This window comes from Macaca thibetana, chromosome 12 (genome assembly GCF_024542745.1).
Source record: "Macaca thibetana thibetana isolate TM-01 chromosome 12, ASM2454274v1, whole genome shotgun sequence".
Taxonomy (NCBI): Eukaryota; Metazoa; Chordata; class Mammalia; order Primates; family Cercopithecidae; genus Macaca; species Macaca thibetana.
The window spans coordinates 9,998,329-10,013,347 of record NC_065589.1 but is presented as its reverse complement, the minus strand read 5'-3'; the positions used below and the strand labels follow the sequence as shown (position 1 = coordinate 10,013,347).

At 46.4% G+C, this 15,019-nt stretch overlaps 1 protein-coding gene across 1 annotated transcript in view; it reads left to right on the top strand.

Annotated features, from left to right (window-relative positions):
* EFHD1 (EF-hand domain family member D1) overlaps positions 1 to 15,019 on the top strand; it is a 164,148-nt gene that overhangs the window by 97,023 nt on the left and 52,106 nt on the right. The gene's annotated exons all lie outside the window — the stretch shown is intronic.

The following is a 15,019-nucleotide window of genomic DNA, read 5'->3' as shown; positions in this document are numbered from 1 at the left end:
CAGGGGGTATAGAGAAAACGCAGTGTTATTCAGCCTTCGACGGGAGGAAATTCTGACACCTGAGACAACGTGGATGAACCTTGAGACATGCTCAGTGAAGTAAGCCCGTCACAAAAGGACAAACACTGCACGATGTCACCTTTTTTTTCTTTTGAGACAGAGTCTTGCTCTGTCGCCCAGGCTGGATTGCAATGGTGCAATCTCGGCTCACGGCCACCTCTGCCTCCCAGGTTCAAGCAATTCTCCTGTCTCAGCCTCCCGAGTATCTGGGATTACAGGCGCACGCCACCACGCCTAGCTAATTTTTGTATTTTTAGTAGAGATGGGGTTTCACCATATTGGTCAAGCTGGTCTTGAACTCCTGACCTCAGGTGATCCACCCACCTTGGCTTCCCAAAGTGCTGGGATTACAGGCATGAGCCACCATGCCTGGCCGCATGATGCCACTTATACGAGGTCCCTAAAGTAGTCAAATTCAGAGAGACAGAAGTAGAACGGTGGTTGCCTAGGGCTGGGAAGAGGGGATGGAGAGTGGGTGTTTAATGGGTAAGAATTTCAATTTTACAAGATAAAAAAGCTCTGGAGATCTGTTGCACAGTCATGTGGATGTACTTAACACTGCTGAAATGTACACCTAAAAATGGTTAAGATGGTAAATTTTACCTGTCATTTACCATAAATTAAAAAAACAAAAACAAAAACCAAAAACTTAGTGGCATAAAGCAGCCACCACCATTGTGTGATGTTCCTGTGCTCCCTGCTCAGAAGTTTGGACACAGGCAAGGTTGCTCCTCTCTGCACTAGGATGTCTGAGGCCTCATCTGGAGGTGACCCTAGTGACTAGGGCTGGAAGGACTGGAGACAGATAATCTACTTCCAAGACCACGCTTTTACTCACGCGTGTGGCACCTGGGCGGGGATGGCCCAAGGACGGGCTCTTCTGGGCCTGTTGACTGGAGCCCTCCATGTGGCACTTTCAGCATGGCAGCCTCCAAGCAATCAGATTCCGTTCGAGGTGGTTCAGAGTTCCAAAACAAGTGTCCCCATCAGGCAAGGCCATGTGGCCTTTTATCACCTAGTCTCAGAAGTGACAAAGTCACCACTTTTATGAATTGCTTCTTTACTGCAATGTAGGTACTTTAACAAACTTCAGCATCAACAGTGAAATGTTATGTGTATGCCGGTTACTTACCCCTTAACTCAGTATGTATCAAGAATGCTGCTAGGGTTGGGCATGGTGACTCATGCCTGTAATCCCAGCACTTTGGGAGGCCGAGGCAGGTGGATCACCTGAGGTCAGGAGTTCAAGACCAGGCATGACCATCTCTATAAAAAATCAAAAATTTAGCCAGATGTAGTGGTAGGCACCTGTAATCCCAGCTACTCTGGAGGCTGAGGCAGGAGAATTGCTTGAACCTGGGAGGCAGAGGTTACAGTGAGCCGAGATTGCACCACTGCACTCTAGCCTGTATAGCAGAACGAGACTTGGTCTAAAAAAAAAAAAAAAAAAAAAAAAAAAAAAAAAAAAAAAGAATATATTCTAAAAACCCTTATAACTCAACAGTAGAAAGATAAATAAACCAATTTTATTTAATTTATTTATTTATTTGAGATGGAGTCTGTCTCTGTCACCCAGGCTGGAGAGCAGTGGCGTGATCTCGGCTCACTGCAACCTCTGCCTCCCGGGTTCAAGCGATTCTCCTGCCTCAGCCTCAAGAGTAACTGGGACTACAGGTGCCCGCCACCATGCCCGTATAATTTTTGTACTTTTATTAGAGACGGGGTTTGGCCATATTGGCCAGGCTGATCTGGAACTCCTGACCTCAGGTGATCCACCTGGCTCAGCCTCCCAAAGTGCTGGGATTACAGGCGTGAGCCACCGTGCCCGGTCAAGAGTGATTTCTTAAGGAAGTACTTGGTATTTTTCTGGAATGATGAAAAAGTTTTGAAACTAGAAAGAGGTGGTGGTTGCGCAACACTAGGAAAACTCTGGATGCCACTGAATTGTACACATCAAAATGGTGAATTGGAGCCTGGTGCGGTGGTCTGGAACTGTAATGCCAGAGACTCAGGAGGCTGAGGTGGGAGGATCACTTGAGCCCAGGAGTTCAAGGCTGCATTGAGCTATGATCCTATGATCAGGCCACTGCACTCCAGCCTGGGCAACAGAGCAAGATCCCTGACTCAATTAAAATAAAAAATATATATTAAAAAACAAGAGAATGCATAGGCTCCAGGGGTATCAGCCACCATCATATCAGCAGGGTCTCACTCCAGATGTGGCTAATACAAGTCTTTCTGTGATCCATAGCTTTATCAATAACCTAAACTTGATTTGCTAATTAGCATAATGATATCTTTTTTTTTTTTTTTTTTTTAAAGAGACAGGGTCTCTCTCTGTCTCCCAGGCTGGAGCATAGTGGTGCAATCATAGCTCATCACAGTCTTGGACTCCTGGGCTTAAGCAATCCTCCTGCCTCAGCCTCCTGAGTAGCTGGGACTACACGTGTGTGCCATCACTCCTGGCTGATTTTTTTGGTAGAGACAGGGTCTTGCTATGTTGCCCAGGCCTTATTATTGTTTTGTAAGAGCTTCCCTTTCCTTTAAGATTCTGGATACTTTGATACGTTTATTGAAGATACCTTCTCTAAGTGTACATAATTAAATTAAATCTTGAAATACACTTTCTTGGAACAGACTGCTCTTAACTGAAACTGTAAGTAGGTGAATGTTTTGCTGGAGATTCTGAAAAAGTCAAACCGTCCCTGCTCATCTCCAGACCCACTGGGCCTTTGTCTAAGGATGTCACAGGCCATAATTCCCAAGCAGCAGCCACGTTCTTACAAAGGCTGAGGACCTGGGTTCCGCGTTCTGCGGGGGAATCTGCTTAGGAATATAGGAGGAATTTGGGACTGGGTGAGGGAGTGTCGGAGTTCTCTAAGAGGGAGGGGCAAGGATGGCAAGGAATGAAGGGGAGGAAGAGCTGAACCACACAGCCAATTTGGAATGGAAGCAGTTGCTAAGGCCAAGGTTTTCCAAAAATCAAAATGGAAGTCATTGTCAGGCAGCAATATGGCTCCCTGCTGTTTCCAAACCACCCTGACTGCTGTGGGCTTTTGAAATCATGAAGGGCTGAGTGGCTGTCTGCATAGCAGGGATGTGGGTGAAGGCTGCAAGGCGCTTCCTCCAAAACTGGCTTAGTCTGTGCCTGCAGATATGAAAGGGGTACACAGAGGATCCCTGGCGGCTGGAACCAATTTCCCCCATCCCCAGCCTCAGCCACCACCTGTGCTGAGCCTGTAGCAACCGGGACACAGCAGCAGAGTGCCATTCACTGAACAGCTAACCGCTGTTCAGTGACGATTCATCGATCGTCACAACATCCTTCTAAGTCTTGTCGTTGGTATTCTTTCATTTTTTCTTTCTTTTTTTTTTTTTTTTCTCTTTGAGATGGAGTCTCACTCTTGTCGCCCAGGCTGGAGTCTGGTGACACAATCTCAGCTCACTGCAACCTCCACCTCCCAGGTTCAAGCGATTCCCCTGCCTCAGCCTCCCGAGTAGCTGGGATTACGGGCACCTGCCACCACGCCTGGCTAATTTTGTATTTTCAGTACAGACAGGGTTTCACCATGTTGGCCAGGCTGGTCTCAAACTCCTGACCTCAGGTGATCCACCTGCCTTGGCCTCCCAAAATGCTGGGATTACAGGCGTGAGCTACTGTGCCTGGCCCGGTTGGCATTATTTCTATTGCATATATGGGGAAATTGAAGTTCAAAGAAGTTAAGTAACTTACTCCAAGTCACATAGCCTCTGAGTGACAGAGCCAGGATTTCTATGATTTATATGATTCTGTGCCCATGACAGAGGGCTCCTGGTTGTGTCTAAAGGGAAAAGCCAGGATAGTTTATTATTACCAGAACTCAAAAGGTTAATTTGTCCTGTGCTGTATATTAAAATTGTCAGAGAATTTGGGGAATTAAATGAAGTATCATCTCCCCAAACTTCCTTAAGAAATGCTCCCATCAGCAGGTGCCTAGCACGAGGCAAACCTTTTAACTTTGAACGTGACCCCTCTCTACAAAGGGTAGGCAGCCCTACCCACTACCACAAAATTCCTGCTGCCCAGGACCCAGACTTGAACAATAAAAGACATCTGGGGCCAGGCACGGTGGCTTACGCCTGTAATCCCAACACTTTGGGAGGCCGAGGTGGGCAGATCACCTGAGGTCAGGAGTTCCAGACCAGCCTGGCCAACATGGTGAAACCCCATCTCTACTAAAAGTACAAAAATTATCCAGGCATGGTGGTGTGCACCACCATGTCCCAGCTACTCTTGAGGCTGAGGCAGGAGAATCACTTGAACCCGGGAGGCAGAGGTTGCAGTGAGCCGAGATCACACCACTGCACTCCAGCCTAGGCGATAAGAGCGAGGCTCCATTTCGCCGGGGGTGGGGTGGGGAGGAAGACATCTGGGAACTGGAACTGGTGGGTTTCATTTATTTAGACCCTAGGCCTAGCATCCCTGGAGCCTGGCTCAGATTTTTGTGAATCTGAACACCTTGGCGGGAAGGGAGGGAGTAACGAGGGGGGCAGGTTTCAGAGGAGAAGTAGTGGTGGCCAGAGATGAAGCCTGAGCAGAGCTGCTCGGTGGTGGGATGTCCTCTCCAATGAGGGTTGAAGGAGAGGCAGCAGCTGCTCCGGTTTGCCTTCTGGGCCTGAGCTATTCCACGAGGTTGCCGCCAGCTGCACGTGGCTATCAGGTGCTTGAAATGTGGACAGTCTGATTGAGATGAGCAGCAAGTGTAAAATACACCCTACATTACAAAACCTTGGCATGAAATAAAGTAATGTAAAATATCTTGTTAATATTTTTATACTGATTACATGTAGGGATGTTGGACATATATTAGATTAAATGAAATGTTATTAAAATTAATTTCACCTGTTTTATTTTTCTTCCTTTACTTTTAAAAGCATGTGGCCACTAGAAAATTTTTCTTTTTTCTTTTTTCTTTTCTTTCTTTTTTTTTTTTTTTTTTTTTTTTTTTTTTTAGATAGGGTCTTGCTCTGTTGCCCACGCTGGAGTGCAAGGCACAATCAGGGCTCACTGCAGCCTCGACCTCCTGGGCTCAAGTAATCCTCCCACTTTGGCCTCCCGAGTAGTTGGGACTACAGGTGTGTGCCACCACACCTGGCTAATTTTTAATTTTTTGTAGAGATGGGGTCTCACTATGTTGCCCAGGCTTGTCTCAAACTCCTAGACTCAATCCATCCTCCCACTTCAGTCTCCCAAAGTGCTGGGATTACTGGTGTGAGCCATGGCACCTGGCCCAGAAAATTTTCAATTCAAAATTACAAATGAAATTGCTCATTCTAAGGCCAGGTGTGATGGCTCATGCCTGTAATCCCAGCACTTTGGGAGGCCAAGGTGGGTGGATCACCTGAGGCCAGGAGTTTGAGACCAGCCTGGTCAACACAGCGAAACCCCATCTCTACTAAAAATGCAAAAATTAGCCAGGAGTGGTGGCAGGTGCCTGTAGTCCCAGCTTCTCAGGAGGCAGAGACAGGAGAATCGCTTGAACTCGAGAGGCAGAGGTTGTGAGTGAGTCAAGATTATGCCATTGCACTCCAGCCTGGGCGACAGAGTGAGTCTCTGTCTTAAAAAAAAAAAAAAAAAGAAAAGAAATAGCTCATTCTATTTCTGTTGGACAGCGCTGTCTTGGACCAGTCCTTCCTGCCTGTGTGAGTGAGGGGAGGACAGGTGGGCAGAGGGCTGAGCTCCTTCAGAGGAAAGCATTGCCTCCTGTGTTCCCTCCAGGTGAGAGCTGTGTGCAGGCCTCTGTAGAGAAAGGGAGGAGAGAGCAGAATCACCCCAGGGGCTGGAACCAAGAGTTGACTGACCGGATGTCGGGACAGACGGCTGGGAGGATGGAGCTTCCTAGGGCAGTGCCAGCCCCTGAAGGGCATGGGTGGGGACAAGATGGGGCCGGGCAGGTTGTCTTCTGATAGCCATGCCCAGGGCTGTGGGGGTGGGGTCTGCTCTCCCTCCCTCCAGCCCTGTAAGATTTTTGCCACTCCTGTCGGGTGAGGAATAAGACTGATATTTTCTTTCTTTTGGAATCCTTTGTTGGTCTCTTGATTCTCTGAGCCTGTGGGCAGCTGAGCCTACCCAGGGAACTCAGGTCTGAACTAATCGGCCCCCTGGGGGTGCTCCCTAGCGAGTCCCTAAAGTCCCCCGGCCCCAGCTTGCCCCCCAGACCACAGACATGGATGACAGGAGCCACAGGGGGCTTTGGGAACCAGGCCTCACCTGGGGGTTGGAGCCTGTGGGTCTAGGCCTGGCGCCTGGAGTCTGAGGTTTAAAAACTCCCCCGTTCTTGATGCCTGATTCTCTGATTCTCTGCCAGGAATTTCTCCGGCAGCTGTGCCAACACAGGGGTTCCAGGGCCTCTGCCAGGGGGTACCTTTGTGTCTGGCTTGCTGGGATTCATTTACACAATCTGGCTAATAAAAGAGATGGGGAGAAATCCATTTAGCTAGTGCCTGGGGCTATCCACTGGGCACTAGCAGCCAAGCCGGGGAAAGTTGTGTAAGTGTTTCCCAAACGTAAACAAAGGCTTGAAACTTGCCCTTGCGGAGACATCCCTGGAGAAAAGGTGAAGTCATTGAGGGCTATCTAGAAACATCTATAGGGAAAGAATTAGAGGAAAGGACACAATTGTCAGAAGAGGCTGGCAAAAAAAAGTGAGGAATTCCACGCCTACAGCCTCTGTTGTTTCTGTTGTAGCCCTCAATTTGCTGTTAGACCCCCTCACTTTCTGCTGGTCATGATTTAAATGTCAGCTACTCCATGATGCCCCTCCTGGTCATTTTACCTAAAATTACAACGTGCCCCATCACTCCTGACAGACTTCCCTTAAACGCTTTTCTGACTTATTTTTATCTTAGTGCTTATCAACTAAGATAGATTTTTATTTATCTTGTTGACTATCCATTTCCGCCATTAGAATGTGGGCAGGGATTTTGTATTATTTTGCTGGTACTGGGTTCATACTTGTTTGTTTGTTTTTTGGAGACTAGGTCTCACTGTGTCACTCCACCACTGCACTGTGCTGGAGTGCAGTGGTGCAATCACACATCACTGGGGCTTCGATCTTTTAGGCTCAAGCAATACTCCCACCTCAGCCTCTGGAGTAGCTGGGACTAAAGGAATGCACCACCATGCCTGGCGAATTTAAACTTTTTTTTTTTTTTTTTTTTGGCAGAGATGAGATCTCGCTATGTTGCCCAGGGCTGGTCTTGAACTCCTAGGCTCAAGCAGTCCGCCCACATTGGCCTCCCAAAGTGCATGGCAAGCCACTGTACGCGGTCTAGCTTTCTATTTGTTGATTGAAGCAATGGATGCATGCCTGAATATATGAGATTTTTCAACTTCCAACCCAAAAGCCGCTTAGGATGGGAGTCCACCCCCTGTTCTTTGCAATACTCTGTGGGTAATAAAAGATAGGAATGACCTTGAATGTCCACCAACAAGGACAGGTTAGTTAATGTATGCTACACACAGAGAACAAAATACTCAGCTGCCAATAAAAGAAATAAGATTAGTGATTCCTCAAAGTGCTCCACGTACCTCTGAGAACTATTTTCATAATACTAAGACAGTATTTGCCTTTTTCAATGTGTTGACATTTGTACCCATGATGCAGAAGGAATGGTGGGTAAACCTGACATCGCCTCAGCCTGAATTAAGGCAGTGGCATCAAACTGTACCAGGAGTTACTGTGTTCTTCACCATCATACACTCCTCATTTTTAAAAAAATTAATTGCATTTAAGAATGTCCTTGAGGTTGGGTGTGGTGACTCACACCTGTAATCCCAGCATTTTGGGAGGCTGAGGCGGGAGGATTGCTTGAGCTCAAGGTTCCAGATCAACCTAGGCAACATGGCAAGACCATGTCTCTACAAAAATACAAAAATTAGACAGGTGCCTGGTGGCATGTCTGTAGTCCCAGCTACTTGGGAGGCTAAGGTAGGAGGATTGCTTGATCCTGGGAAGTTGAGGCTGCAGTGAGCCATGATCACAACACTGCACTCCAGGCTGGGTGACAGAACAAGACCTTGTGTCCAAAAAAAGAAAAAAAATATACCCTCAATGAAGCAGGAAAATAGTTTTTAATTTTATTAAATTTTGAGGCTGGGTATGTTGGCTCATGCTTGTAATCCCAGCACTTTGGGAGGCCAAGGCAGGCGGATCACTTGACATCAGGAGTTCAAGACCAGCCTGGCCAACATGGCGAAACCTCGTCTCTACAAAAAATAAAAAAAAATAGCTGGGCGTGGTAGTGCATGCCTATAATCCCAGCTACTCTGGAAGCTGAGGCCTGAGAATTGCTTGAACCTGGGAGCTGGAGGTTGCAGTGAGCCGAGATTGAGCTACTGCACTCCAGCCTGGGTGACGGAGCCATACCTTGTCTAAAATCAGTTAATTAATTTATAAATTTTGATCCTTATGTACACACCTTTTTAATATTTGGTGTAATGGATGGAAAGTGAACAGAAAGCCCTTGGGCTGCAGATCAAAGTCCATTACTCATCCTGAGAAAAGCATGTGTGCTGTTGTTTATGAGCTGAACTAGCTTCCCTTTCAGGGAACATCAGTTTTGCCTGGAAGCACAGCTGACAATCCATGGCTATTCACAGCTGGGCATTCAGAGACACTTTCTAGAACAATGAACAAAGTGAGCCTGTCACTTCAAGGTAAACAATTGATAGTACTTTCTAATAACAATAAAATGTGAGCTTCAAAGAAAAACTAGAATTTTGGGCCGAGCATGATGCCTCTTGCCTGTAATCCCAGCACTTTGGGAGGTGAAGGCAGGAGGATCACTTGAGCCCCAAGTTCAAGACCTGCCTGGGCAACATAGTGAGATCCCGTCTCTCTTTCTCTCTCTCTCTATATATATATTTAAGTAGCTAGTTGTGGTGGCACACACCTGTAGTCCCAGCTACTAGGGAGGCTGAGGTAGGAGGATCACTTAACCCCTGGAGTTTGAGGCTGCAGTGAGCTATGATCATGCCATTGTAGTCTAATCTTTGTGACAGAATGAAACCCTGTCTTAAAAAAACACAAACAGGGCCGGGCGCGGTGGCTCAAGCCTGTAATCCCAGCACTTTGGGAGGCCGAGACGGGCGGATCACGAGGTCAGGAGATCGAGACCATCCTGGCTAACACGGTGAAACCCCGTCTCTACTAAAAAATACAAAAAAAAAAACTAGCCGGGCGTAGTGGTGGGTGCCTGTAGTCCCAGCTACTTGGGAGGCTGAGGCAGGAGAATGGCGTGAACCTGGGAGGCGGAGCTTGCAGTGAGCTGAGATCCGGCCATTGCACTCCAGCCTGGGCGGCAGAGCGAAAAAAAAAAAAAACACACAAACAGGAAAAAATAGACTAGAATTTTGGAAAACTTTAATACTGTGTAAGTAAAATGTGTCAACACAGCCAATGGTACAAAAATTTGCATAGGTTATGGATCTTAAATGTGCAAGACAGAGCAACAGATTTTTCTGAAACAGAGTATGTAAAGTTTGTTCATGTACTTTCAGTGTCCACATTGCAACTAAACCTCAAGAAACCCCCACTTGTCTGAGCTTTGCTGTCATATCAAAGAAGAATAGCCACCGTTATCTGAAAAGCCTATTAAATGACACCTCCCTTCTTTCAGCTATATATCCAACTGTATTTCCAGCGATCTGTGGAAGATTGGATTTTCTTCACATACTTCAAGCAAAACAAATTGCAGCAAATCAAATGCAGAAGCAGATGCGATATCCAACTATCTTCTACTAAGCCAGATGTAGAAGACATTTGCAAAAGACATTTGAAAAAAGGTAAAACAGTGCCTCTCTTCTTATCAATATTATTTATGTTAATATATAATGGCTTATTATTATATTTTTAAACTAAGATTTATGGAGATATAATTCACTTATCATAAAACTGATCCTTTTTTGTTTTGTTTTGTTTTTGTAAAAGTCATCATTTTGAAGTGCACAATTCAGTGGTTTTTGGTGTATTTCCAGAGTTGTAAAACCATCATCACTATCTAATGTCAGAATATTTACAATTTAAAGAGGCACCGCAGGAAGAAACATGAAAAGAAAACTCTGCACCAAAATGAAGTGCTTAACAATGTTTTATTTATTTACATTTATTTATTTATTTATTTACTTGAGCTGGAGTCTCACTCTGCTGCCCAGGCTGGAGTGCAATGGCGTGACCTCAGCTCACTGCAACCTCTGCCTCCCAGGTTCAAGTGATTCTCCTGCCTCAGGCTCCTGAGTAGCTGGGATTACAGGCACCTGCCATCATGCCCAGCTAAGTTTTGTATTTTTAGGAGAGACGAGGTTTCACCATATTGGCCAGGCTGGTCTCAAACTCCTGACCTCAAATGATCCACCTGCCTTGACCTCCCAAAGTGCTGGGATTACACACATGAGCCACTGCACCCAGCCATGACATGAAGTGCTTAACAATGTTTATAAAAGTCAAAACCCTTTGCTCTAAAACAAATCAAAATCCTGAAATTTTGACTTGTTCAAGAAATAAGTTGACAATCCAAAAACAAGTGGGAGGGAATACCTCCGGGGATGAAAGCAGCCCGGGGTTCTGCTCGTCCCTTTCTGGAATTTAGTTCACTCTGACTTCTTTGTGCCTTGCAGGTCAGACTTTCCCACAGGACTCAGAGGCCTGTACTGACCCATCAGGGCTGAAAGAGAAATCTTTTCTTGTCCAGATGCCACAGAAATGGACTCAATTCTGCAGGGATTTGAGACTCAAATCCCCATTCCGACTCAATTCTGCAGGGATTTTCAGAGGGCGGGCAGGCAGATTATAATATCCAAAAATGGCCACAATTTCTCCCTGGAGAGGTAGGGGTCTATGATCCCTCTCCTTGAACTACGGTCCCTCCCCTTTGTCACTGGCTTGGCCGATAGAGTTCAGCTATGTGACTTCTGAGGCTACATCACAAAAGGTGATACAGCTGCTACCGGACTCTTCTTCTTGGAAAGCCCACCCTTGGAGCCCAGTGACCACGTTGTGAGGAAGCCCAGGCCACATGGAGAGGCCACATGTGGGTGTTCCAACCAACAGCTCCAGTGAAGGGCCCAGCTGGAGCCAGCACGGATCCTAGGACACGTGAGGGAGGGAGTCTGAAGGTGGTTCTTGCCTCCAGCCTTAGCGCAGCCCCCTGCTTTTTATAAGTGTATTAGAGCAGAGATTTCCCCACAAAACTCTGCCCAAATTGGACATCTGTGAGCAAAATAAATGTTTGAAGCCGCTACATTCAGGGATGGTTTGTTACACAGCAATAGAACTGAACAAGAAGTCTTGGAGAGAAAACAATGATTTTATTTTCCCTGGGAAAGGCAGAACCTCCTGTGGCCACCCCAGAATGTTAGTGAAATAAATGAGCTCATGGGATGACACAGACAAAACATTTTCAGCTGCTCTACAGCAGAAACATCCGCCCTCCCCTCTTCTCCACAGTAAACAAGAACTTTCATTTTCTGATAACAGTTTGATATGTTCATGGTAGGAAATTCAAAAAAAATTAATTTTTTTTTTTTTTTTAGATGGAGTCTCACTCTGTCTCCCAGGCTGGAGTGCAGTGGTGCCATCTCGGCTCACTGCAACCTCTGCCTCCCGGGTTCAAGCAATTCTTCTGCCTCAGCCTCCCAAGTACCTGGGACTACAGGTGCATGCCACCACACCGGGCTAACGTTTGTATTTTTAGTAGAGATGGGGTTTCACCATGTTAGCCAGGCTGGTCTCGAACTCCTGACCTCAGGTGATCCACCCACCTCGGCGTCCTAAAGTGCTGGGATTACAGGCGTGAGCCACCGTGCCTGGACACAAAAAATGAGAATTTTAAAAAATGGAAATGAAAATTATCTGGACTCTTAGCATTTATAACTGTTAATAATTTGCCCCCTTTAGTTTTTTTTCCCCCATAGATAGACATTTGTTTTACAAAACATGGGTCATATTTGCACAGTAAGATTGATATTGGCCCATCATTCACCAAGCATGTTTTTTGTTTGTTTGTTTGTTTGTTTGAGACAGGGTCTCTGTCGCCCAGGCTGGAGTGCAATGGCTTGATCTTGGCTCACTGCAATCTCCACCTCCCAGGTTCAAGTGATTCTCCCACCTCTGCCTCCCAGGTAGCTGGGACTACAGGCACATGCCACCATGCCCAGCTAATTTTTGTGTTTTTAGTAGAGGTGGGTTGTCACCATATTGGCCAGGCTGGTCTTGAACTCCTGACCTCAAGTGATCTGCCTGCCTCAGCCTCCCAAAGTGCTGGGATTACAGGTGTGAGCCACCACAGCCAGCCCACCAAGCATGTTTGAGTCTTTGTCAGGTGCCCGACTGGACACTGGAGAAGAGGAGAAGGAGAACAGGCTTTGAGATGTGGCCGTAACAGTGACCACCTGGAATGGTCACTAGTGAGATACTAACACTTCATTCCGAAGGGTGGCCAGGTGTTGCCTGGTGAATACTGTGGGCCTCTGCTATTTTCCCTCAGGGGTAGGACACAGCTCAGAGGGCATTCTATCCGGGCTGGCTGCCTGGTGGACACAGCCCTCAGTCTTTGCCCCTCGCAGGTGATGTGCCTTTTGAGAGGCACCAGGTGACTGCTCACATTATGCAAGCTCATTAACTTAAAGCGCTCCCTCATTTGGAAACACTTCCATGAAAAAGTGAAATGTTGTTCACAATCCACTCTTATTAATTTCAGAATCTTCAAGGCAGGGCACCGTGGCTCACCCCTGTAATCCCAGCACTTTGGGAGCCTAGGCAGACAAGATCGACAACATAGAGAGATCTCATCTCTATTTAAATTAAAAAAGAAAGAAAGAAAAGGAAAAAAAAGTCATTTTTAATTAAAAAAATGTTCAACATTATATTCATAAATAGGAAGAGCTGTTAGATTTTTTAACATGAACTGTTGTAAATTTCAGCATGTAAAAAATGGTTTAAAAATTGTATTACCGGCTGGGCACAGTAGCTCACGCCTGTAATCCTAGCACTTTGGGAAGCCGAGACAGGTGGATTGCTTGGGGCCAGGAGTTCAAAATCAGCCTGGCCAACATGGTGAAACCCTGTCTCTACTAAAAATACAAAAAATTAGCTGGCGTGGTGGTGGGTGCCTGTAATCCCAGCTACTTGGGAGGCTGAGGCAGGAGAATCGCTTGAACCTGGGAGGCGGAGGTTTCAGTGAGCCAAGATCGCACCATACACTCCAGCCTGCGCAACAAGAGCGAAACTCCGTCTCAAAAAAAAAAAAAAAAAAAATTGTATTACCTACTCAAGCAAAATTTCTCTCTCTCTCTCCCTCTCTTTCAGACAAGGTATTACTCTATCACCCAGGCTAGAGTGCAGTGGCATGATCATGGTTCACTGCAGCCTCCACCTCCTGGGCCCAAGTGATCCCAAATAGCTGGGACTACAGGTGCACACTACCACACGTGGCTAATTTTTTTTTTTTTTTTTTTTGTATTTTTTGTAGGCAAGGTTTTGCCATGTTGCCCAAGCTGGTCTCAAACCCCTGGGCTCAAGTGATGCACCTGCCTCTGCCTCCCAAAGTGCTGGGATTACAGGTGGGAGCCACGGCGCCCAGCTGCAAAGTTTCTTCCTGATATAGACTATTAAGAATTTTGAACTTTCTTTTTCTTGAGGAGAGCTCAATGGAATATGAAAATTTAACAAAAGAACAAAACCAACCGGGTGCGGTGGCTCATGTCTGTAATGCCAGCACTTTGGGAGGCCGAGGTGGGAGGATCATCTGAGGCTAGGAGTTCATGACCAGCCTAGCCAACATGGCAAAACCCTGTCTCTACCAAAAATACAAAACATTAGCCAGGTGCAGTGGTAGGCGCCTGTAATCCCAGCTACTCAGGAGGCTGAGGCAGGAGAATCACTTGAATCCAGGAGGCAGGGGCTGCAGTGAGCCAAGATCACGCCATTGCACTCCAGCCTAGGAAACAAGAGTGAAACTCCATTTCAAAAAAAAAAAAAAAAAAGTTTTTAAAATATAAAATTAAAAAAAATTTTAATTACAAAAAATTTTTGACCTTTTTTCCCTGAAATATGTCACATAAAGTGATCAAAACAGATGTGACAACAAAGGCAACCTCCTAGTCACCACCACCAGGTCAGGAAGTGTAGTGCCCTGTGATGTATTTGCAGGGTTCTCCAATTGCAATTGCATGTGTAAAACCCGTCTTCTCCGTACCAAGTCAAGTTGTTCAGTATGAATGTTAAAGAAAGATTTTTAAACTTTTATTTTAAAAAAGTATTTTCCTTTATAACTTTTTAAAAATAACATTTTAACCCAGGTCCCCCACATGCCCTGCACTCGCATGCCAAAAGCTGGTCCCTGGGTCTCAGACGACCACAGTCCAGCGGGTCGCTGACTCGCCCCAGTCATCAGCCCCCGGTGGGTCAGAGCAGCGTCGTTCTTAAGCAGGGACAGACCCGTGTTTACAAGATTCTCAGTGCTTGGCTGATGTAACAGCGGCATCAGCCTTCCTTGGGGAGAATGACGACTGTATGTTTTTACCCTCTTGTTAAAAATGCTGATTTAATTTTCAAGCTGTTTTTCTCTCTCTCCTTTCTTTTTTCCTCCCTTCCCCCTCCTTCTTCTTCGTTTATTTTTAGAGCCAGGGTCTCACTCTGTCGCCCAGGCTGGAGTGTGGTGGCCTGACCATGGCTCGCTGCAGCCTCGACCTCCCAGACTCAAGCTATCCTCCCACTTCAGCCTCCTGAGTACCTGGGACTGCAGACAAGCGCCACTACGCCTGGCTGAATTCTTTAAAAGTTTTTTGTAGAGACGGTCTAACTATGTTGCCCAGTCTGGTCTCGAACTCCTGGGCTCAAAAGATCCCGCCACCTTGGCCTCCCCAAGTATTGGGATTGCTGGTGTGAGTCCCCGCGCCAGGTTTCTTCTCTTTCTTGTG